The 25,532-nt window shown below is 37.6% G+C and overlaps 1 long non-coding RNA gene across 1 annotated transcript in view; it reads right to left on the reverse strand.

Annotated features, from left to right (window-relative positions):
- Nucleotides 1-20,506: 20,506 nt before the first annotated feature.
- LOC131962351 (uncharacterized) overlaps nucleotides 20,507-25,532 on the reverse strand; it is a 38,397-nt gene continuing 33,371 nt past the window's right edge. The window contains exons 2-3 of the long non-coding RNA XR_009389923.1: nucleotides 22,144-22,245; nucleotides 20,507-22,031 (exon numbers count right to left, since the gene is read on the reverse strand). This is a non-coding gene — a long non-coding RNA (uncharacterized LOC131962351). The remainder of the gene's footprint in view (nucleotides 22,032-22,143; nucleotides 22,246-25,532) is intronic.

Consider the following 25,532-nt stretch of genomic DNA (forward strand, 5'->3'; position numbering starts at 1 on the left):
TTGGCTGCCATGGTCAGGGATCAAACCACGACCTTCCGATCAGTGGGGGACCACTCCACTGATTGGAAGGTCAGGCTACAAAGTATAAAGTATAAAGGATGAGAAAGTCCGAAGGAGGACAAACACACAAAGTCACAGTCGACTATTTAGGTTAATTACTAAACTTAAATAAGTTAATTTATGAAACAAACATACTTAATTTAACCCAAAGCTTCATCTTTTTTACGAAACCTAACAAAGCAGTTTCATTTAGAATTCACACCGTTAACCATGTATTTAAAACTGCAACGAGAATGGGCCGTTAGGTGACACGCAATTCAGAGCATATTGATTTCCTGCACGTGGCTCTCTACATAGCGGTGGCTGAGACTACGGCTAAGCTAATGGTGCTAATGCTACTACAAACAGTCCTAAAAACAGTAACAGCGGTGACAGAGGTCACCTGAGGGGGAATTGGCTGGTGGCTGTTACACTTCTGCAAAAAGGCATTATCAGCTCATATGCATGCTTGGCCAGAGCAGCTACCACAACAATTAGTTGTTGTCAAAAAAGAACAGAGAAGCTCAGTTAAAAGACACACAGAGGGAACATGATTTCATTTTGACCAGGCAGCAACCTCCCAGTCTGAGCAGTAACGCAAATGCTGAAGTGTCCAACAGGGGTCGACACCCTTGGCTGCAAAAGAAGTCCGGTCCTATCTATCTCAATACAAAATGAGACTACTTCTCTCTTGATTTATTAGCTCAGTAAAAATGCTTGTGACATGGTTATGGTCTTAATCGCTAGTTTGAAGTCTTCTTCAATACAATATGATGTTAATTGTGTAATGGTCCCATTTAGAAGAACACTTATGATAAATCAGGGGAAAATTTGGGGCATGGCTACCTTTGATTGACAGGTCGCTAACAGTGAGTGCAATGTCCTCCTTTCTCAAACAGATCCAAACCCTCGCTCCTCCCCTGGCCTCTTCCATTTAAAAAAACAAAACGTTTTCAGTAACGCCAAACAGACAGTCCGCAAACCAATGGGTGATGTCACATTGACTATGTCCACTATAATATACAGTCTATGGTCAATTTGTGTGTCAGTTTTAGTTTACGTTTTTGTTGATATACATATAAATGCCAACATTCATACATGCAGTTCGAGCTACATTAAAAAACAGAATTGGAAAGTTTGAAGTATAGTTTTAAAAAAACAACAACAACCCAGCTTTCTTGTTTGTATTTAAATTAGTTGTCAAAACCAAAGTCAATACATTTGAAATGACCAGCAGATTTCAGCTCAAGTTTTGCCTTTCAGTGAAAGGGCTTCCCTTTCTTTAAGGATACACAAAATGACTGCTGTTAATATAAGATTAAGATAATAACAGCAGTTATGTTATTATATAATGTTATCACAGTCAACCATAGCCTCAGTTCAGAATTTGACTTTGAATATTGTATTTTATTATGTGCATTAAGTCGACAAAAAAATGCATATATTTTCATAAAATATGCGTATATTAAATTTTTTAATGCAGTTTTAGAGAGAAATTTAAATGAGCATGAAAATTCTTTCCCACCACATTTATACCACTAAGATTAGCATGTGCTTTAGCATAATATAATACTGGATAGACAATCAATCAGTCCCTGCTGCTTCATGGTGCACACTCAGTGGGTTTCTGATCAAAAGCTCCTGACAACACCTTCAGTGGTCCGTGGGGGACATCAGTCGCACTCTCACATGAATATTTGACAGCCCATCAAAGAAATGTGAACAGGGTAAAATGCAAAAGAGCTACTCATAATTATCAGGGGCGCTTTTTGCCCCCTCTTTTTACAGGCTTTTTATGAACCTTCAAGGGCACTTTTGCCCTGAGCCCTTGTTAATTACTGACCCTGGTTAGTGGGTGTGTGTGTGTATGTGTGTGTGTGTGTGTGTGTGTGTGTGTGTGTGTGTGTGTGTGTGTAAATGTTTTTTTGTCTGATTTCTTCACTTATCATGCCGTCTAGTTATCAGATAACTGTCTAAGAGCCCTGCAATCTCTCCGACAGACGATGGGATACACTATGCTGATACGTTCAGGATTTCTCTGGCGGACTTTGATCCGTCTCCGGCACTCTGAGCAGAACTGGTTACTACACTTTTGAATGGGGCACATTTGTAAAAATTTAATTAGTATAAGAACACTTGTAAGTAATTAACTATAAGAGTTAAATGTGTTAAGACTAAGTTTAAGCCTGTTGCCGTTAGAGCCTCTCGTCTGATTGAGAGTACATTTTCGGAGTACTTTTTAGAAAGCGAGTGTTTTGGCTACCCCCACTAGTTAGTTCCCCTCGGCCTCTGTTCCCATACAGGTACTTTTGTAGCAGCTAACCAACGGAGTGCGAATGTAACAACAGACCGATGCGGCAAGCAGTGTTGCAAACTTAGCAACATTTGTCGCTTGTTGCTACATTTAGCGAATATTCAGAATCCTCTAGCAACTATTTTTCAAAAAAGCGACTTTGGAGACTCGTTCCTTCTTTTCTTAACAAGTATCACCATCCCAAAGCACTCACAAGCGGCCCAGTTCTCCCACAGTGGTCTCTCCCAGCTGCAGTCAGCAAAGCAGGAGATGTTAACCCCTCTGCGTCCAGTCTGCAAATGTATAACGCATGTGTGAAATCACCGCTCAGTAGCAGCTCAGAAAGTACCTACCCGAGGCAGGTACTTTCTGAGCCGCTAACCGGTGAAGTTGGGCGGATCTTGGGCGGATCTCTCCCAAGTCACACCCATATCGGCTCACTAGAGGGAAAAGTACAGAATGCAGACATGCCTATAGTAGCCGTTTCTGTCTCATTAAGGTTGTTTTGTGTCTCTTTGAGGTTGTTTTGTTTCTCTCTGTGGTTGTTTTTTGTCTCATTAAGGTATTTTTGTATGTCTGTTTGGTTGTTTTGCTTCTCTTTGAGAGTGTTTTGTTTCGCCGTGTGGTTGTTTGGTGTCTCCTTGTAGTTGTTTCTGTCTCGTTGAGGTCGTTTGGTATGTCTGATTGGTTGTTTTGTGTCTCTTTGAGGTCATTTTGTGTCTATAAGTGGTTGTTTTGTGTCTCTTCGAAGTTGTCTTGTTTCCCTGTGTGGTGGTTTGGTGTCTCCTTTTAGTTGTCTCTGTCTCATTGAGGTCATTTCATATCTCTGTGTGGTGGTTTTGTTTCTCTGTTTGTTTTTTTGCATCTCTATGTGATTGTTTCGTGTCTCCTAAAATTGTGTCTCTTTGTGGATGTTTGTATCTCATTGTAGTAATTTTGTTTCTCCTAGGTGTTTGGCATCTTTTTGAGATATTTCTGAATATCTTTGGCTGTTTTGTGTCTCCTTGCAGTTGTTTTGCCTCTTTTTGTGGCTGTTTTGTGCGTTTTTGTATTAGCTGGGCACTTTTTTTTGTGCTTGTTTTGTGTATGTGTAGTAGTAATGTGTTTCATTGGTTCATTTTGTGCCTTCTTATGGTTATTATGTCTCCTTGTAGTTGTTCTGCACCTCTTTGTGGGGACTTTTTGTCTTGTTTTGACTCTTTGTACTTGTTTGATTGACTTTTGAACTTGTAATGTTAACAGTCACTTGATACAGACCCTCTGGATCACAGCCCCATACTTCTGCTCTGTAGTCAAATTCATCCATCCGTCTGTGATGACTAATAAGCCTGCTATCGTTCACCTTCTGACTTGTACTCAGAGCAGAATGTAACACGAATGACGTTGGAGGGTCAAGTTTGTGGACAGTGCAGGTCAGGGCTCAGCTGAGGTGGCCTTTATCCCAAAACCCTGAGCTGTGAAGTTATTCCAGTCCAAAGTTAGTAATGAGATGCATACTTGTGTGCACGGCAGAGACACAGAGGGCCCTTCATGTACACAGCATCCCCGAGTCTCCTCCTCTGTGAGCTAACACAGCCGGCCATTCACTGTCTGTCACACTGCAGCACATGATCCTCATACCCACAGCCGTCCTTATCGGCCTATTTATGAACGTGGTGGCACATAAAAAAGACATTTCGTCTCGCGGCTGTGACTGCGCACAAAGACGATAATTGATTTATTCAGTTTAAATAATAAAAGCTTCTTCATGAGGTCAAGGGCGTTATTCCCCCAGAGTCATCACTGTGGACGCAGTCATTTACAGAGTGTTGAATCATCAAATGTTCTCTCTAACTTGACCTTTTCCTGCCGCCGCATTCGATCACTTGATAGTAAAATAAAAAGTGAATTAATTTCAGACGACGGGGAGCTGCACTCTGTGAACTCGGCCTCTTTTTTGGGTGTCTGAGCTGTCATTTGTGGATGCACATGATTCTATGCTGCTTCTCCAGGATTATACTCATCCTGAACAACAGGCGCTACATTAGATGGGAGATGCCTAAACGCCACTGCGCTGAAAATTACAAGCTTTGATCCAATTGTGGTTTCTGTGTGAGAGAGTTTGAGCCTCACATGATCTCTGCCCATCAGATCTCTAACCAACACAGTGGGTGGATCGAGCAGCTGCTGCGTCTCCTTGTTCTCGCTGTCTCCACCAAGTCTGAGACTCCACCAGTAAACTCCTTATTGAATAAAACCGACTGAATAATGCGGCTGTACATCATATTAAATCAGGAAGTTATGTTCGAGAAAACAGTATCTGAGTTATTTGTTATCAACATTATCTGCCTGTGGATTACATGCTGTCTGATTCAAAGCATCCTACACAGACAAGAAATATCAGATAAATTACTGAAGACGAATCTGTATGTGAGACCTGGAAACCCCACATGACCTAGAAAACCTTTTCTGCACTGAGGTTTTCCAAAAGTCACATCAGAACATCATGCAACTCTTGTTTGCTTTCGATGCCACAGGTAAATCCCCTAATTTAGCCCTTTTAAGCAGAATAAAACTTCTTTATAGATGTTCATAACACACTACAATGTTTTTTTAATCAAATCTAGAGGCATTTTATTCATATTTTTGTCACAATTTTTCTATGACGCATCTATAACTGCTGTATAAACAGTTTATAAATGAATAATAACACAGTGTAACATAGCTACAACATAATATTTGATTTTTGATTTTTTTTTTTTTTTCACATGCTAAAAAGATATATATATATAGGTTTGAATTCAAGGGTCACTTACTAGATAATTTAGGGACTTTCAGCTGCATCTCATGGACTTTATCAACAGATATTGATGGAATGAGTTTTTTTCAAGTATAATAAGCATTTTATACACGGTTGCCCATAAAGTTGGAATATATATATATATATATATATATATATATATATATATATATATATATATATATATATATATTTGCTTCCATGAAATGATTGTGACAATGTGATTTATTCTTAACAGATAAAATGTATATCTTCTCAAAACGTTATTAATCAATATCTCTCACAATGATTTGAAACCACAATTAACCGAGAATTGTGTCTGAAAACAAAATTATTGAAACTTTATTGGCGACTAATGTATTTTTTTTTATTAAATCTAGTGGCATTTAATGTTTAATTATGTTTTTGTCACAATTTCCCTATGATGCATCTGTAACTGGTGTACAAACAGTTGATAAATTAATAATAACACAGTGTAACAATCTTGTGTAAAAAAACCCTGTTTTTTTTACACATGCTCAAAAGATGTGTTGAGCTTCAGTTTTTAAGTAAAGGGCCACCTATTAGATATTTTTAGGGACTTTCAGCTGCATCCCATGGCCTCTATTAACAGATGTAAAAAGCGTTAATTGAGTAAATACTTCAAGTGTAACAAGCATAATAAGTATATTAAAAAGTATGTATTAAAAAAAGTAAATACTTCAAGTATAATAATGATAATATAGGCTTATAGTATAGTTAAAAGTCTTTCATTAGAGATGGAAAAAGATATTTTTTATCGCCAAAGTTGCTCGTTACTATTTGGGGGGGATTGAAATATCTGTGTGTCAACGTCAGATTGATGTCATTGTGAAAGGCCACAAGATAAAAATGTGTGTGAAAAGTGATCGCTATATTCAATAATCTGGTATAAACAAAGCCCACGTCGAGTCTTCTATCCAGATACATATAATGACGTCTCTGTACACCTACAGCGATGCTATATCATATTGTCAATCATTAATTATCAGTTACTGATGTTTTTTTTAAAGAAAAAATACCCTAATATTTATAGAAAACAACACTGTGTTTAATGTTTATAAACTGCTTATGAATCCTAAATAGGAGGGGTTAAAACAAATTGTTCCCAGGTCACAAATATGTCTTCCAACCTGCCCGAACGTGCAAACGAAGCCCACAAAACTGAATACTTTCCTGCTTGTCTGTGAGGAGAATCCTCTCCGAGTAAACTTCAAAAGGCTCGGCCATTAATAATTCTGATTTAGGAGCTGGTCCGCTTCATATTTGCAATTCTGATAACTGATGCTTGAAGTGCAGGAGAGGACAGAAGGTGGAAACGGGATGAGGTTTGAGGGGGGGAGGTGCGAGGCGTCTACTGCTGCTGCTTTTCTCCAAATTACACCTCAAAATGCTGACACCCTCTGGGGCCCTGCAGCCACATGGGACTTCATGAAATACCCCTACAAATAAATTATTCTTGAACAAATTGGTCTGTGTGTTTAGTTGATGCATATTTCATGCACCTTTCTTAATTTATTAAGGTTAATCCTGTATATTAATCCCTAGCTCATTATACGAACCGGCACTGAAAATATAAAAGCCGTCTCCAAGAAATAAACACGCCTTTCAAGCAAAGAGGAAACTGCAGCTTTATTTTAAGTCCGCGCTACAAAGAGCATGCTCTACATTCTGCGAAGACGTGACAACCATCGTTCCTAGAAGTGTCAGTGGGGTGATAAACATGCAACGACTGTGGCAAAGTCAAAACACACATGCACATCATGGCCTCCATTCAGGATAGTTTGAAAGTTGCAGAGTAAAGTGGTTTACCACATTAAATTGAGAATATGCACGCTGACTTCCGCCCGAAACGTTTATGATGCAATTTCCTACGCTGTTGTGCAATTTAAAAGTTAAAGCATGAGTGTGTAGTATCTGTTAGGTGTAAAGATAAGTGGCAGTTTGTCAGTTTAAGCCCCTGAAATGGCTTTAAATGTCTGTTTTCTGCAGGTTCAAATTCCATCAGCTGTAAAACCGGTGTCAGAAAGAGAAAAGCAGCATGTTAGTTTGCTTAACCAACATTCACACACCCTCACCGGCTGACTCAGAGACCCAGGAGGGGTGCAAATAGCAACAGTGACACCCACCAACACAAACCCAGCAGGTAAACAGACAAGCGAGCTGTGCCCTCCTCTCACGGGCCGTTATGTTAGCCCTCAACAACACACTCTACTATAAACATTCAGGCGAACAAAATGATTCACCGCCTGCAACCTGATCGCTCTGCCTTTCCCCTGTTCTCATGGCCCCGTCTAAATGTCAGCATCTGTGTAAACGCTAAGCCAATTCACTTGTCGGCTCCCTGCTGTTAGCGTCAAAAGAGCAGAAGATGAGTGAATCACTCTCCTGGATCAGCTGCTACTGCCTCTGATGGTAATTATTGTTAAAAGATAATCATTTGAGTCATATTCTAAGTGTTTGTGTTTCTTTGAGAGGACATTTCTCTGTAAATTATTCAGCAGTGCAGATACCAGAAGAGTCTTGAGTCAGATGTGATCTTTTTTTCCCCCCTACAGTGCAATACACAAGTTCATTGAGGTAAATGGAGCGATGCAGTGTGTGGATACTGCCATAATTGTGTAATAAGTGAGAGCCTGGCAGAGCAGGGGGAGGCCCCGTAGACAGTATGCTTTCTAAATGGCACCTTTATTAAAGCAGCACTAGTTTTCACAAGCAGTACATATGCATAAAGAGAGCGCCGCTGAACTTCCCCTAACCATGACTCAGAGTGAAGATGCTGAATAAAATAGATTAAGCAAAACTGAATTTTTCAATACCGATATGGCTGTGCATTTTCCACAGACATCAACGGCAGAGTCTTTTTCTCTAGAATCCAAAAATACTTTGTTGAGAATAAAGTGACTTTCTTTATGTGATGGCGTGTCAGTCTAAGTTACTCATTTGATATCTTTTCAAAACCAGTCATACGTTTTAGATAAACAGCTGACATGAAAATGCATCTTTAGTGAAGTTATTTATCAGAAAGTAAATGTGAGAAAGCTTAGAGTAGTTAGTTTAGTTTATTGACTTCATTATACAATAAAATATAATTCGGGCCAAACAATATACAATACATGTTTGTCACCACATGAGGAAAGAGTCAAACAGCATGTTTATCACTGCATATAAAGTCCATCTCTAGCAGGGTTATTATTAACTAAAAATGAAACTAAAACAATAATAAGCAGTGAACCATATTCGTAGTAAACTACCACATAATAAAAATATATCCCTTAAAAAAACTAAAACTAAACTGCCTGGTTAAAAAAAGAAGAAGTGAAAATAACATTTAAATTAACATATTGTAATTCAAGTTTTACATATTTAGTTTTACACTACTTAAAAAAATGAGACAGCATGAACCACAGAAACCACAGAAATTTAAAGGACATTCCAGGAGATGGCGCTATTCTGCGATTTCTTACAACAGACCCAAAAGTAGCACAAAGATTCAACATCAGGGACATTCCTATACAGTTCTCCAAACATGTTTTTTGTATGTCGCTACATACTTCTATGACATTAGCCCTAACTACTGTAAATCTAAAATTACATAAAAACAAAACTTTTCTGAAAAACTGACATTAAAACGAGCAAACACTCTGAAAATGAACTAAACTAAAATTAAATTGCAAAGTCAACGATAAGATAAAAACGAATTTAAAAATGTAAAACTTATATTGTAACTCTTGATGCAAGTATATATAGACTTACTAAAATGGTTGAATTTGAGCAAAAGATCTGCACAAGGCTTATTGACACACACTCATAATTGTACAGAGTCAAGAAAAAAAGAAAAAGATCTGGACAAAAACACCAGAAAGCTGGAAAGAGTCTGATACGTCACACAAACACAGCTCAAGCTCAGTTTGCCAACGGTAGCTCCAGCTACAGTCAGCAAATACACAATAAACAAACCTTAGAGCAATAGTTTGACATTTAAGGATACATAGCCTGTATGCAATAACGTGAATAGTGCACGAAATGATAAATACACTGCAATTGGAAATAGATAAAAGAAACATAACAGAGTTAGATGAACAGACATTAAACAACACAAATTAAAAGGCGTTTGAGTGTAACCTGCCTCCAGTGGCCCTCCATCTGGATATATGACGTCAAATGAAAATGACTGATGGAGCGAGAGCCAGAAGGCACTTAGCTTAGCTTAGCTTAGCTTAGCATAAAGGCTAGAAGCAGCAGAAACATTTAACCTGTCCTAGTTTAAAGTTAAAAAAAAAAAAGTCAAACTTCTAAAGCTCACAGACACACAAACAGAAATATGAATATGAAAAAGTATGGTTTTACTTTTTGGGGTTTTGAGCCATTACTGGTTTGTGGCAACCAATGGCCAAACAGACTTCCTGTATTTTTTTATTTTTATTTTAATTAAAATTAACGAACAAGATACCACAAAGCAAGTGACAATTTTAGGTGAAGGTATTTTTAAAATAAATATAAAAAATATAAATCAACTAATAAATAATAATATATTACTATAGATATAGCAGTTAAAAATAAATAATAAATAAAATTAACAAAAAGAATTAATTAAATGAGCTCCACCTTTACCATCATTAATTAACACATTAATGCATCACCAAAATACTGAATAATAAGTTATATAATTTATTTTTAAATAAATTATATAAATAATAATTAAATATATAATAGTAATTCAAAAAATGCTAATTACCATCTTTAATTAACACAATAATGCATCACCAAAATAATAAGATATAATTTATTTTTTAAATGAAATAAAATTATATATATTTATTTTTTATTACCATCATTAATTAACACATTAATGCATCACTACAATATTAAATAATAATACATATCATTTTTTTAAATGAACTAAAATTATACATATTTATTTTTTAATTACCATCATTAACACATAAATGCATTACTAAAATATTAAATAATAATAAATAATATTTAAAATTTATTTTTCAAAATGAACAAAAATTATACATATATTACCATTATTAATGAACACATAAATGCATCACTAAAATAAATACTATATAGTTTATTTAAAAAAAAAACCCACACACACAAAAAAAACACATGCATCACTAATTGTAGTCCATTAAAATAATATATGATGTGATTCTGTTGATTCTGCATGAAGAGTTTACTTCAGCAAGAGAATGATTACAGGACTTGAATACACTTTTGCTCATTTTAGTTGTTGGTAAAAGACCTGATTACTTCTTCCACCACTGAGGGTTTGTCTGCAGCCAAATTGACAGTTATTTTACAGTTGCAGTTTTCTCATTTTATCTCCTTGGTCAGCACTGATATCATCGAATGCAAATGAAGCCAAATGTGCATCCTATGTGGGACTCTGCCATGTTTCTCCTTCCAGCACTAAAGCATGTGCTGATGGAAAAACACACATTACAAACTGCCGGCCGAGTCCTGTGGAAAGTCTTTCTTTAAATGTCTGATAGTGTGCATACAGCACCGACTGACTGACTGACAGTGTTCTGGGATGAATTCCAATCACTGCTCCGTCATACATCCACATTAAAATGCAAGTGAAAAGCTCAGCTGTCATGGCCGTGACAGAGTCTGTATTTCAGCGGCAGGAATGAGCAGGGCTCACTAACACGGCTTTTTGATGTTGGAAACGCAGAGCGGTTTAAGTCTATACAACGTGTGACAGCTCTGTATACTGAGGCCTGCTCAGCAGTATAGGGCTGCATTAAATTCACTTTCAGTTGTATCATTGTGACTGGGAGCCAAGCCTTTGATTAAAGGCTGCTGTTTAAATTTACGTTGGAACTTTATAGCCTTTTACTGTGCCTTACAGTACCGAATGTTATTCTAAGGAATCTTTTTAACCTAAACAAAGTGATGGGTTTAAATGAAATAAAAGTGCCTGGCTGGGTATGGAGATCGGTGGAGCATGATTCCTGGAAAGTGCTTTCCCATGTGTGGGCGGGTAGATCAGTTGGACAGGAGCAAGTAGCAGCCTGTGCTGGTGTTTGACTTAGGAGAGGGCATACTTTTGAACACACTCCTGCCAAGTTACAGGCACTCAGAGACCTCCCACAACTGTCTGACTTTTTTTTTTTTTTTTTTACACTGAGCCTGGGAACGCAGGGTTATCCGCTCACCTGCAGCATGTCTGGACACTTTTTAATCTGCCGACTCGCTGCTCCAGGGAGTTATGGGAAGTATTGTACCTGTGAGATCTGAGCAGAACGGAAAAAAAATAAAAAAGATAAATGAGATAATCTGCGGTGAGGGCGGCTGTATAATATTACTCGATGGGGAGATAAGAAATTGCAGTTGCACACAAACATAAAGGTGCACGAGTACATGCACATCAACATGGTCCAGATCCTTTAGATAAAGGGATTAAATGACTGGCCGTCAGAGCAGTTACTTTAATTGAAGATTTGCTGATGAAGTCACTCTAATGCTTAATGGGCCTTTTCTATTTTTATCTCACTACACCCTCAATGACCTATAGTAGTAAAAATACTGGGCTCTAGAGTTACAGCACAGTGTATTACTGACTTTAATACCATGAAGTAAGTCAGTTTTATCCTCTGAAATCTGATCTACGGTGCCACATGTAATGAAGGATACTGGTGCATAAAGTAGGTGGTTATAATATGTCTACATTCAGAATGCAATAAATAAAAAGCTACATTTTGCAGCATTTTTGCATGCAGTGTTACAAAAATAGACAGTTTAAGACAGTATTTTGCGTATGCATGAGCTGTTTTTGCATTATTTACAGTAATTCTACACTAAAAAGGCTCTGTTTTGCCTCATGCATGTGCACTTTGCAAGCTGCAAGTCACCCTCCTGTCTCACTATCAGACATGCCACCGGGTGCTGTCATGGGTTCACAGAGTGCAAATTTGTGAATGAAGCTCCTTCCATTTATGGTGCTGGTGGAGCTGTCAAGACAAGAGGAACTTAACGTGATACTTCGATGGTTTCCTCTCTTTAGTTTCAGCTGTTCTGCTTCCTTGTCAATGAACTGTAAAGCGGCCGCAGCGCGGGTTCACGACAGTGCACGTTGTGTTCATGACTCAGCTGCTCATTGTTATAAAGCAAATAAGCGTTTCATAAATGTAAATATAGATTATTTGTGCTGCAGTTAAGTTGTTGCCTTGCAGTCTAGAATATTCAATGTGAACTTTTCTTATCTTTAGTAGTTCCTGTCAGACATGATTCATAAAGTTTTGGTGGAAACTTTCTGGCCGACAACTTTTACTTTTCTAACAGTGTAGAAGGGTGCTGCCCTCACGACCGTTGTTCACCGTTTCCTGATAAATTTTAAAACTGGAGGTATGTATCATCAGAGTGAATCATGGTTTCAGGTGCTTTGAGCTTCTCATGTAACCATTGTTTTACATTTGAGTCAGAGAGACACTTCTATCCTTCTCCAGGCTCAGTAAACAGTCACCACACTTTAATAAACTCTGTTTGACAACATGTAAAGTCATTTCCAGAGTCCGCAAAGAGATTTCTATCCAACTGGAACAAAAACTATCCTCTAGACTCAACAAAAAAGACAAATTCTCAACATATTGTGACTTATTTAGCCACAAAAAGTCTTATAGTTACCTCCTTGCTCATCGTTTTGTACAATAGCAAGTTCATTTCCACTTAGTTACACTTTTGTAACATAAATACATATTGTACATATCTCTATTTACTTAAGACTTTTTTAAAATTTTACATTGTATATTCAGTAAAGCGTGCTTCATTTCATTTACATAGTTTTCTATTTTTGTTTCTTATAAAGCAGCAACTGTAACAGAAGCAGTTTCCCCCCGGGGATCAATAAAGTAGTTCTGATTCTGTAATCTTTATTACCCTTATTTTATTACACAATTATGCCAGCATGTTGGTGCCACGTTGGAAAAACAGATCAGTCTCATGTAAAAAATAAATAAAAAATAACATGTTTTTCATGTTATAACAAGAGGCTTTTCTTGAGATAAGTTAAGAGATATGTTGAAAGTGGGGGTGGAGCCTTTCAATAAGAAATGCTGACACCACCAGAGGGCTATTCTTCCTTCTGTAGAGCTTCATGTATCTAAAAGTCATTCTCAGTATTCATATACACATCACAATATCCTCCGCTGTGCTCGATAACAGCAGAATCTCACCATGTCTCAACCCAAAGCATCAAGTAGAAGTTAACCGAACAGTGAAAATGAGCCATATTCTCCAATATATCTGTTCTCTGCACACTGTTTTCTCATTCAAACATATATAACAGAGTTTCATACTTCAACAAGATAAACAGTACATTGTTATGACAAGAAATGTTAATGTAATATTGTGAAAATGTTATAACATGAAAATATCTTCTTATAACATGAAATATTGTCTAATTAGTGAAAATATCATCCTATTGGATCTTATAACGTGAGAAAAAATTATAACATGAAAATATCTTTTTATAATGTGAAAATAACACATAACATGAAATATCATATGATGAAATGAAAAAATAATCTTATAACGTGACAAAATCCAATGATAACATAAAAATATCTTCTCTTAATATGAAATATCATATGACAAAATGTAAATATAATCTCATAAAGTGGAAAAATCCAATTATAACTTGAAAATATCTTCTTATAACGTGAACATAACACATTACAACATGAAATATCATATTACAGCATGAAAATATCTTCATATATCATGAAAATATCTTCATTTATCATGAAAATATCTTCATTTATCATGAAAATATCGTATAACATGAAAAGCATCTTGTTGAAGCAATAAACCTTTCACATTATAATGCGACACTGGTCTTTTTCTCTTTTTCTGGCGCGGCAGCAACACACTTCTGTAGCCAAGATAGCACAGATGCAATAATGTGTTAACTTTACCCAAATACCACCAATGGATGGTGACACTTTAACCCAGTGTTTGTGGTATTTTTAGGTTCCTGTTGGGTCAAACCTCCCTTCTGTTCAGTGTTTTTTATACTCATTGGTCAAATGAACCCAGTATTGTATTTGTGCTGTATTGGGTCCCATCTAATCCAGTGACTTTTAGCATACAATGGCGTCTTTTTGTTGCATTGTATGAAACAATTGAATCTGCAAAAGTTTAACTGTTGGATACAAGATGTCTACAACTTCATCGCAAAGTTAATTCTCTGTGTTTGTAACCTGCAGGTTTAAAGTTGCATATCGAACCACAAGGAAAAAACTCAAAAAGTTACTAGTTCAAAATCATGCATTTAAGAACTGTCTATTCCGGCTGGATATAAATATATTTATTTATTCAATTCAAATAATAATGAGAGGTACAAACTGGGGTTATGGGTTTTTCAGTGACGACACTGGAGTCAGCGTTGGATTTGAATACAGGTGAGAAGTCACACCTGATTTCTGCAGAATGCACTCTGCGGCTGGGATTGAGGCTCGAGAGGTGTGAACGAGACCGCATGTTTCTCACCTCTTGGTGTAAAACGCAAACAATGCAGCCGTTGCCCAGTGAGAGCGAGGGATTTAGCAAGTGGCAGATTGTTGAATGGGAGCGAGCAGACCGCTGGCGCTGGTGAACAAACAGAGCAGCCACATCAAAAGGCGGAGGGCGTGAACCGAGGCTGGAGCAGCGAGGATGAGGTCAGACAGTCGGGACATTTTCCTACTCTGAAAAGCTCTGGAGGATGATGATATTAGGTTGTTATTATAATGCAAATCAGCCTATAGGTTATGATAAATTGTTCCAAGGCATTTTTATCATCAGCTGGTTAAAAAGACTCTATAACAAGTTCAAGATGACAAACAAATTTCATGAAGCACATAGCTGATTGAGGATTGCAATTATTTTGAAAATATGTCTTTAACTTCTTTATAGGTGGTTTAATTGTTCTGTGTTTGTACGAGTGTGTTCAACAGGAGAGAAATGCAGAACAAAAACTTTTTTTTTCTTCTAATCTTTCTGGGGGGTTTTTTCTTATAAAAATCTATTTTGCTTTCTGAAGAATCTGAAAAATGTTCAATTAAATCTTGATGGAAGTATTATTTTTGGTTGACCGTAAAATATGAAGGTGGAAGAGGAGAAACATCTATTCATTACATCGTTTTTAAAGGCAGCGGTTGGATGAATCCATTAGTTATGGATGGGTCAACCAAAATGCTTCCCCCCCCCCCATTGAAACTGAATATCTTTTGAGAAACAGAAAAAACACACCTTGCTATGTTACAAGGGGTTACAAGCCAAAAATGTTCGGAAAATTAATCTAAAGGATAATATGTTAATATGGTCAAACCTGTAGGGTTCTATTAGGGATGCACAATATTATATGCATGTAATGACTTTAAAATGAACTATCGCACATTGGCCCCCAATTTTCAGCAATATAATAAAGTGATTAATAATTAAATTAATAATAATATTGTGCTGCTTCCTTAATTAAATGTCCGACTTGATGCAAAGTGAGGACGTCACGTGTGTCTTCCTGCAGCATGAGAGAGTGAGAAAGTGTCAGAAATGGATAGCAAAACTGCTGTTCGCAATGACTGCTCAGCCAAAACAAAGTCTTTCAACACTCGAAAATTTAACTATTCATTTTAAGAACCGTCATCCCGACTGTTACGGCAAGTTTTGTGGCTGCAAAGTAGGAAAAGGAGAAACAACAGGTAACTGGTGGAAAAAAAACTGAGTTGTAAAGCATTAGCATATCGGCAAAAAAAAACAATATCGTGCATCTCTAGTTTCTATAGTTAAAAAAGAAGCAAGACAGACAAACTAACCCTTCTAAAAATAAAAACACAGCACAAATATCTAATGTTTATTTAAAGCAAAGACTTAATATTATGGGAAATTATCTGTACATATGAAGCTACTGCAAGCAGCCAGTTAGTTTAGCTTAGCATAGAGATTGGCCGATAGCAGGTAACCAACTATAATATACTGTAACCATAGACCATAGGTGAACAGTCATTACATGTTGTGTTCTGGACAGATTAAAGAGGCTGGTGGGTGAATTTTGTTTCCTTCAGATGGAGCCAGGCTAGCTGTTTCCCTCTGTTTCCTGTCTTCATGCTAAGCTAACAAGCTGCTGGAGAAGCTTCCAGTTCAGTGAAACTCTTGGTAAACAAACATACTTCCCAAAACATCTAACTCTTCCTTTTAACGAAGAACATAACACTGTTTGTTTCTCTCTCCTTTAACTTCCACTGACTTCGTCTTTCGCTTCACCTTGCCCTCCTCTGTGAGCCAGTAAAAACAGAAACTGACATTTAACAGGTTTACTGGGCTGTAAAGAGTCAGAGCACATTGTGAACACATGAGATAACTGCACAGGTACTCAACTAAGCTTCATTTTGTTTATTCAGATCTTATATTAAAGCCTCTAAAAACTTGGTTTGAAATCTTCAGCATTTCTATATTTTCACAACTAAATCCACAACAATCAAGGTCAAAGTTCAGATTTTTTTTTTTTTGTATTTTTCAGGAGTTTTTCTAGTCACAAACTCGATTAAAGTTATCATAGTAAGTCTGAACAATGCCAAAGCGGACATTACAGTGTGAAAGTGAATGGGGAATCACATAAATGCGGTTTTAGGCACGAAAAGTCGATGGTCGATGGGTTGGACAAAAGTCAACAATTATATTGAAGTAACATAACTTAACCTCCATGCGTTACGTTTTTGTTTTTTTTTGACCATTGTAACTGTCACTTCTGGCTCTTGGTTGTCCCTGTAACACTGTAGCATTTACTTCCAGCATTAATGTGCATTTATTTTATTTTTCAAACTACAATTTAAAAGGCTTAAACAGGAAGGTTTTGGGCCTGTTTTTTGACGAGTAGCTTTGTAGCGTAATCATAAGGAATCTGAAGCCTTTTAATTAAACGTACACGCTTTGTTTTCAACGACCAGACATTGAATGGGCTGATAAAAACCTTCTCAACCTGCCAGCAGCTGCGGAAAGGACCCGATTTGCCTGTTCTTATGAGCTGGCTGATAAGTAAGATAAGATATTCCTTTATTATTATTAAGTGCTGATAACGCCGATTCAATCGTGATAACGTTCAACACCGTTGACTATGATGACTCTGTGCAGCTTGCATGAGAATAAAACACATAATAATAATAATAATCATCATCATTTAGGGTCTGAAGAAGACACAAAATTGTCTTTTTTAGAAGTAAAGTCGCTAAGACGGCCTAAAAAGTCGCTTAATCTAACAACAAAGTCGACAAGTTGGCATCACTGAACTCAGATAATCAGCTTTTCCAGGAATGTTTTGATTTAAATGTTAAAATCTGACTGGGCCTGGAAATACACAACATCACAAAACCAATGAGAAAAGGCAGGACAAGTAGAGAAACTTTGCTTGTTCATTAAGGACTCTATCGCTTTTACTAAGAAGTTAAAAGAGAAAAATAAGTTTTCAGGGCCTTTAAACTACAAAACAAGTTTACTGCAAACTCTATAATGGTGATTTGTCTCACCTTTTCTTTGATAAGTATTTTAAGTATAGTGATTGTGGCAGATAATAAAAATGTGATAAACACAGTTTCTATTCATGTACAGACATTCAAGTAGACACCTTGGGTCATATAAAAATCCCTGAAATGTACACCACTTTACAGAGATGAGTGATGAGGGCTTTGGGTGTGTGCACACCACACAAATATGCATGTGTGTATGATGAGGTGGCATGGTGGTGGGAAACTCAGTCATGGGAGACCTGGGAGTGAAGCATTTTGCTTTGTTTCCTGGTTGCTGGGTGGGCATCCCCCCGGTTCATTCATTACCTGAAGTCATGTAGTAATTCTGCGTGGGATGTGAAGCGCGACAAGCCGTCCTGTACCTCAGAAAGAAAAAGGGAGTGGGAGTTGACAGAGGTTTATTTTAATGAGCTTTGTGTTTGTTTAACCTCCTCAGCTTCACATGAAAGGGAGCGAAAGAGAAAACCAGACAGTTGTAGCAGTTGTCTCATGAGTGTTTGAATGTGAAGGAGGGGAAAAGAGATAAAGAGTGACAGTGGCAGGAGGATATACAGTCCAGTGAGCATGACTAACCGCTCCTCAGCTGACCACATCCAAAGGTTTCTGCTGGGCCGACACAAGCGAGGGGGGACGCAGTGTGAAGTCCAGGACATGAACCGACACCTGGACACTGAACTAAAGGCGCCAGACAGTCAAATGATTACTCAGCTGTCCTTGAGCAAGGCACTTCACCACCTGCTTTGACAGAATACTATGTATGGTGAGTGTTTAAAGGAACAGTTCCACAATTTGGGGACTACTGATGATGAGATCGTGTTCTTACCAGGCGGTAACCTCCAGGTCTGAGCAGGGAGGCAAATCAGGAAGTGCCTTTAGCTGCATTCTACCGAAAATTCCAGAAGGGGGCACTGAAGGCCGCTGCAGAAGCATTTGGGTCCATTCATTTCAATACAAAATGAGATAACTTCTCACTTGATTTATTCCCTCAGAAATTATGGTCTGAATCGCTAGTAAAAAATCTTCTTCAAGACAATTTGATGTTAATAGTTCAAATAATGGCCCCATTCAGAAGAAAATAGAGAGATGAAGAATACGATGAAGAATCGCTCTCTCTCTCTCTCTCTCTGTCTCTCGTTAATGCCAATATGAATTAGCAGCGGCTCAGTCAGGTTGAGTTGTAGAGAGGCGTGTAGTCAGTGTCGTCAGATCCCCCTCGCTCCTCCACAGTCCACATATGGTCTGCTCCCCGTTTTCGGAAACAAGATGGCGACACAAGATGGCGACGAGTGTAACGTTGAACTCGATGCCTCCAACGGGCAGTCCACAAACCAATGGGTGAAGTCACGGTCATTACGTCCATTATTTATACAGTCTATGGTTCTTACAGCAAGAGCAAATGTCCGATTATCACATCAGGTGCTCTCTTTCCACACTGAATACGTTAAATATGTACTTCTGTTACGTTGTGTAAACAAATCACAGTTGTGCACTTCAGGTTAGACTGAGACAAAAAAAAATTAATTAAAAAAAAAATGCCAAAAAATTATCTGAATTGTTTGATGCAAATACATAATACATACATAATTTACTTAAAAAAAATAAAATAAATAAAAGGAGGCTCAGATGTAAGATAAGCTATAATGGGGCAGCATAGCTCAATATATCATAACAATTGTTCATTTTGTGGTAAAAGCACCAAATTTGGCAGATGTGTTGATAAATATATTGGGAACAAAACTGGATATTGGGCCATCACAAACTCAGACCCTGGTTACCGTGGCAACACTTTCTTCAAAATGGCTACAAGCAGTTGGTTAAACTTTCCTTTCCCATTGGTTCCCTTAAGTATTATTTACATTTAATTATTCTTTATGTATTATTTTGATGTTATATTATCAAATCAGTGGCATTAAACGGTCTCAAAAAGACAATAAAATAATTTATTCTGATGATTCATTGGACAATATATCATCCAACACTAAGTAACTATCCTTACAGGCATAAAAAACACGGTTTATATTGTGAGATTTACTGGAATTGACGAACAATATAGCCAACAACAAGTAGGTTGTGATTAGCGTTGGAAAATTTCCGCTCTCTGGTGATTTTTTAAAGGTTTTTGTAGAGTAATACGGCGGTATTGAAAAGCTTCCTCCTCATTTCATACACAAATCACCTGTTCCTGTCAACTGTGACACTTTCAAAGTTAGAAAGGGAAATAAATAGAAACAGGACATCCGACAAAAGCGCAAAACGACGTGCCATGTTGCTCTGCATCGCCAGTTAGGACATTTCAATAGAAAAAAAACAACAAAAAAAACCCCTGACTGGGTGATAATTTTACTGTCCACCTTCAATTTTATGGTTTTATTCTACTGTATGTAATTTTTTCAGGCATCTGGAGCATGTGGAGCCTTTAACCTGGGGGTTTATTTAGTTTCCTAGCAAATCAGACTTGTTTTTAATAATGTCACTGCCTTCCCAGATCCCAGAAATGACTCTGGTGAATAAATATTACTATTACCAATAAAAATGACCGCCAGCACCATGAAAATAAGATCTGAGTTGTAATAAAACATAAAGCGAAAGCTGTACTAACTGGAAATTCTACAGAACAACCTGTATTCACACAGCAGAGCTTCTGTGTTGTGGTTTGGGTTTTGTAATAAGTGCACATACTGTGTTTTGTGTGAGAAACTGACCCTTGTGAGGTGTGTGAGGAGCTCGTGTACAGATTAAACACTTTCACTCTCTGCAGCTGTAAACAGGAGGCAGTGATGCAGAACCGCCAGGACCGGCTTCAGTGTAATGAGCATGCTTCACACACTTGTTGGACTCGAAGAAAAACACACTTTTAGTAAACATCTGCCAGGGTGAAAGATTTATTCAGACAAGTGTGCAGCTTTTTCAAAACATACAACAGTGTAGACTAAGAGGAAAGACACACAGAGCGTGCACGCTGAAGTAAAAATTTATGCGGTTTTATAAAGTATTGCAACACAAATTCCATTCCTCTTTCACCTCGCTGTGGTTTGACTTCATTTACACTAAATCATGAATTATCAATGTACTCTGGTCCAAAATTCTCATGACCCAAGCAGTTTGTCAAGTTGGGAAAATTTGACTTCCTTTTTCCTTCTTTTTAAGCATGAAAATATGAATGAAGTAAAAATCAACATAGCCACTTTACCACTGGATAAAAACACACCAACATCTGGCCTTTGTAGGAAAGCGGCAGTTGTGGCACTGGAGTCTGAGCCAAAGGAGGTTCTAGTTTAGATTTCATATGATTTTGACAGAATCCGACTCAGTGGCACTGTGAAAGGTATTTAAACTGACTGTATAGAAATACTCATAATTCTTGCTGAGGGTCTAGTTTGCTTCTATAGGTCTACAAACTACAAACTCCTTGTAGTACGTTGAATAAATCAGCAGCTATAAAGATGTGTAAAGTCCGTTGTTCAGGCAGACAGGCAGCCGAACATCAGGTTCATTCACTTTTCATGGAGCTGAAATTAATACTGATTTACACTAACATGTTTTGCATGAGTTAATGTCGGTTTATCGTATCGTATCTTTTAGAAGGAGTAGATGTTTACTGGTAAGGTCAGCTCTGTTATATTTAACAATATGTTATTGTAGGTTGTACTCAAATGGTAGAAAACTTTGAAAACTTGATTTAATTAACTCATCACACAGACTTTTTACAGTTTTACATTTGTGATATATTTGTCATGTTTTGCAGAGCAGAAATCAACTAAAAGTTGCGAGGATATGCTGACTGGCTGTGTTTCGGGATGTCAAACAGAGTCCTTCTTTCGGAGTCATATTAAGTTAAGTTATGATTTTGGAGTATCATCTATGTAACTGGGAACTCAGATCTGTTAAATTGAGCAATAAGTCAAGGAAGTCTGGTAGTAGTAAAACCCCAGCAGTAAATGGACTCCAACAACTATTTCATGGTCATTGGATCATTGGGTTTTTGGTCCAATGGGGCATTTTTCCAAACTATTAGGAGGAACAGGAACATGACACAAAAAACAGAGAGGCATATTTGTGTACTGGCAATGGGAAAGAAGTCTGTTGCACAGGTTTTCCCACATTTAAATGACCCCCATATATGTGCTTATGTTGGTGAGAAAAGGGTATTTCAGTCTCCTGCAACTCCATTGAGACTATTTGACATCCTGATTATTTACAGACTGCAGGGATTAATGCAGGTGACAAACTACAGGTGACCGAAACTCCCTGACAAGAAAACATACTGCACATAAAAGTGATCAGCACTGCCCCTTTAAGCAGACCAGCATGGCAGTTGTAAGACTAGGTACTTCCCAACCACAATGTAGATCACCACAGGGGCCCATTCAGGGTGTATCTGTGTCCTCTAAAGAAAGGGGGAAGTAGATAGTATTAAAAACCATGCAGTGTGTGTGTGTGTGTGTGTGTGTGTTCCATTAAGACACAGTGAAACCGAATCCAACACTGACTGCTTCCACCTTTGCATCCTTCCCATTCAGATCAGTATCTCCAGTCGTCTCCGGGTGCAACAGCTGCAGTGAAAACTCGGGTCTGCATGAGGGTCTGCAACACCAGCCGCCCTGCACAACACAGAAAGGAGATGTTTAAAGTACTGATATGACTGTTTGTGTGCAGACTCTTGTTTCACAATGCCAGTACAACTTTCAGCTCTGCATATGAGCCTTTCATTATGAGCCAGTAGTAAATTATCTGTCAAATTCAGAACAGTAGAAGAAAACAAACAGTCATCTTAGGAGTAAAGTCCACCTATTGAGTGAAAACACAAATGTACAAGTTGGCATGTGTGATCAACAAGTTAAGAGAAGAGACATGAAGAAGAAAGAATAAACAAAAGGACATTAAAAACCATCATAGAAGGCTTTTAGTTAGTCAAAGTAACTTATTAGTAGGGGTGTGCCATATCGTATCGTTCACGATAATATCGGTATATTTTTTTTATGGTTTAAAAAAATGCATATCATGATATTGGCAACGTTCCTACTTCTTGATGTAGTGGTTAAAGTTGTTTTAATCACAAAAAGCTACTTAGTCTCTGTCGCTAAACACATGCAGCTTTCAAAATAAGAGCACAGTGTGTTAAGAGAATCCACCACAGAACTTACAAGAAGACTGTCAAAATAAGATGCCTTAAATAAAACATACAAGAACCTTTATTCTCCTTTACAATATTTCATTAAAATATGCCCCCGAAACCCCTAAATGGTTATTTTTATTATTTGCTCATACTCAAGAGTCAAGGGTACATTTTTTTGTATTTGGCAACTGTTGAGATTTGCACTTCACACTACATTTTAGATTTTTATTTATTTATACAGACTAAAAAAAACATATTTTCTATTCTTTTAAAGTATTTGGTAATATCGTCAAGAATATCGTTATCGCAAAAATAGCCTAAAATATCGTGATATTCTTTTAGGGCCATATCGCCCAGCCCTACTTATTAGAGTTTCAAATAATGTATTTTTTTCTGGAGGATCACCTACTGCACTTCTGCATTTAACTTTAACATTAACATTCAGTTCCCCACTTTTATTTCACTCTTGCATAGCATTTAAGCCACAGTATACAAAAGAACAATAACAGCAGAATAATAACAGAATAATGCAACAGTGACACATTATATAACAGCCCAAGTAGAGTAAAAATCAGCAAACTGACTCAGTAATATCAAAAACACAACGATTGACTGTATAATTTGTACAGCATCGGACCAAAAAACAGCTTTAAAGTAATGAAATATAAAATCCATTAGTAAAAAACTGCACTCCACTCCTACAACAGGCCACTCATAAAACTGGCAAACACAGTAGTTCTCCTAAATCACTTGAACAAGCCACTTAGCAACAAATCTGTTTGTGCCCGTGGTTCTTGCATGATGGAAGAGAAAGTTGGCCCAGATATCCAATTTATCTGTTATCTGGATGGCTACATCGGAACCCCAGAAATATTGGCTGTTGTCCCCAGAGGATAAATTCTGAGTTGTGAGATTGCTTAAAAGCTCCTTTAAAGTTGGGAAAACCTCATCACACACTTTGACAGCATCAGGTGAACACTAGGCAGTTTAATAGGTACATCTATCTTACACTAATGTGGCAATAAAAAACTCTCATGAGGTTATAATGTCAGGAACCTGTTTTAGTGCTTTCACAAGTCCATTTGGTTAGTCCGAATCAGAGTGAAGTTGAAAGTTTTGGTCCGTTTTGTATTTAGTCTGGTTTGCTTTCAGAATGCAGAAATGTAAGAGGACCAAATAAAAGAAAATGTGTGAATGGGCGTGTACGAAGGCGGAGTGCTGGAAATATACTCGCAGTATTATTTCTTATTGGTTGGAAAGTGACTCTGCAATGATCTATCGTGCATCCTTTCTCCTCCATTTGATCTAGCGTCTTTGTTTTTATGGACTTTATTCAGCATCTCCTGTATGTTTTCTTCGGCCCAGATATCAAACAAACTTCAGAAGTCAGTCCTCTCCCATCATGTTGCATCTGTTGATCTGTGTACATCTCACAAAAAGCTTGCACAGGTAGCCCACAATCTGCTGCGTTTTGGTTAATTTCCTGTAATTTAGTGATTACGTGAGCCATGAAATTGAACCGCATTATGGTTCGCTTCCACTTCTCGCATGTCTTTTCAAATTGGTTGTTTTGGTCTGCACCAGAGTACGATTGGAGCATTCACAAGCAACCAAACAAACCATGACAAGGATTTAACCACACCAGAGTTCGATAGAAACAATCCAAACTTTGGGTTGTGAAATTGTCCTCAGAGCCTCAGAGACGTGTTGGTCAGCCTGGTCAGTTTGGAGGATATATTAGGTGCTACGTTAGACTGAGAGGCGTTTCTTATACTTAACCCATTAAAGCCGGGAAAGCAGATACGTCGTTTTGTAGTATTTGTAGTTTTTTTCCACCTATTTTCGGTCTCTGGGCCAATGAGATGCATCAGAATACGTGTGGGAGTGTCGCAATGCAATACGTTGATTTTTTTAAAAACTTTATTGAAGGTTTGGACAAATAAACTCAACTTCTCATGAAAGCCACAGGTATAAGCTCTCAGATACTTTTTGAATTTCATTTCTATCTGCTACAGAGGCTGAAAAATCTATTATTTAGTAGGAAGTGTTGACACTTCTGTTGAATTTCTAGAAAAACTTCAGGTTTTAGGGGGTTATTTTAAAATCACCCAGAGGTTTTACAGGCATTTTTTGCAGGTGTTCTAGGCCTAAATGGGTTAATGCCCTCACTGATATTAATTGAGAGGAAAAATAGCTGAAATACCTCTCAGTGTAATGCAATTCAATTCAAGACCAGGACAAACTGCAGCATCCAGAACTACTTAATTAACTGGTCACTGAGTGTTTATTCTCTTCCAGTTTCTTTCAGCTTATTATTTAAGATATATTCCCCAAACTTCAGCTGGACAACTTTTATCTTTCCCAGAATTTAAGTTGTGTTGACAGACTGATGAACCTGTTGAGTCTCCGCTCATTTTTATCCTCTCAGACTGTGAACCTGATAAACATGACAGTTCAGAGCAGCCTATGGTTGTAAAGCTGCTTCACAGAATTGACACTAAGGTCGTAATGGACAGCTCCGCTTTCAACTGGAGTTTCTCTGTGACGGCTCAAATCCTCCTCCACTTCCTGTCACTGTACCTAAAGCTCACTCTGTGTGTGTGTGTGTGTGTGTGTGTGTGTAGGTCTGTTGGGAAAAGTCACTCTGGAATGTGTGTATGCAAATTCATGTCATATAGTGAATGTGTTGAGACGCCTCCCGTCACACCAGAGGTTTGGTTTCAAGTGGAAAAAACATAACATTATTTATTACTGTTTGAGCAAAACAGGCTA

This window comes from Centropristis striata, chromosome 23 (genome assembly GCF_030273125.1).
Source record: "Centropristis striata isolate RG_2023a ecotype Rhode Island chromosome 23, C.striata_1.0, whole genome shotgun sequence".
In the NCBI taxonomy this organism is placed as follows: Eukaryota; Metazoa; Chordata; class Actinopteri; order Perciformes; family Serranidae; genus Centropristis; species Centropristis striata.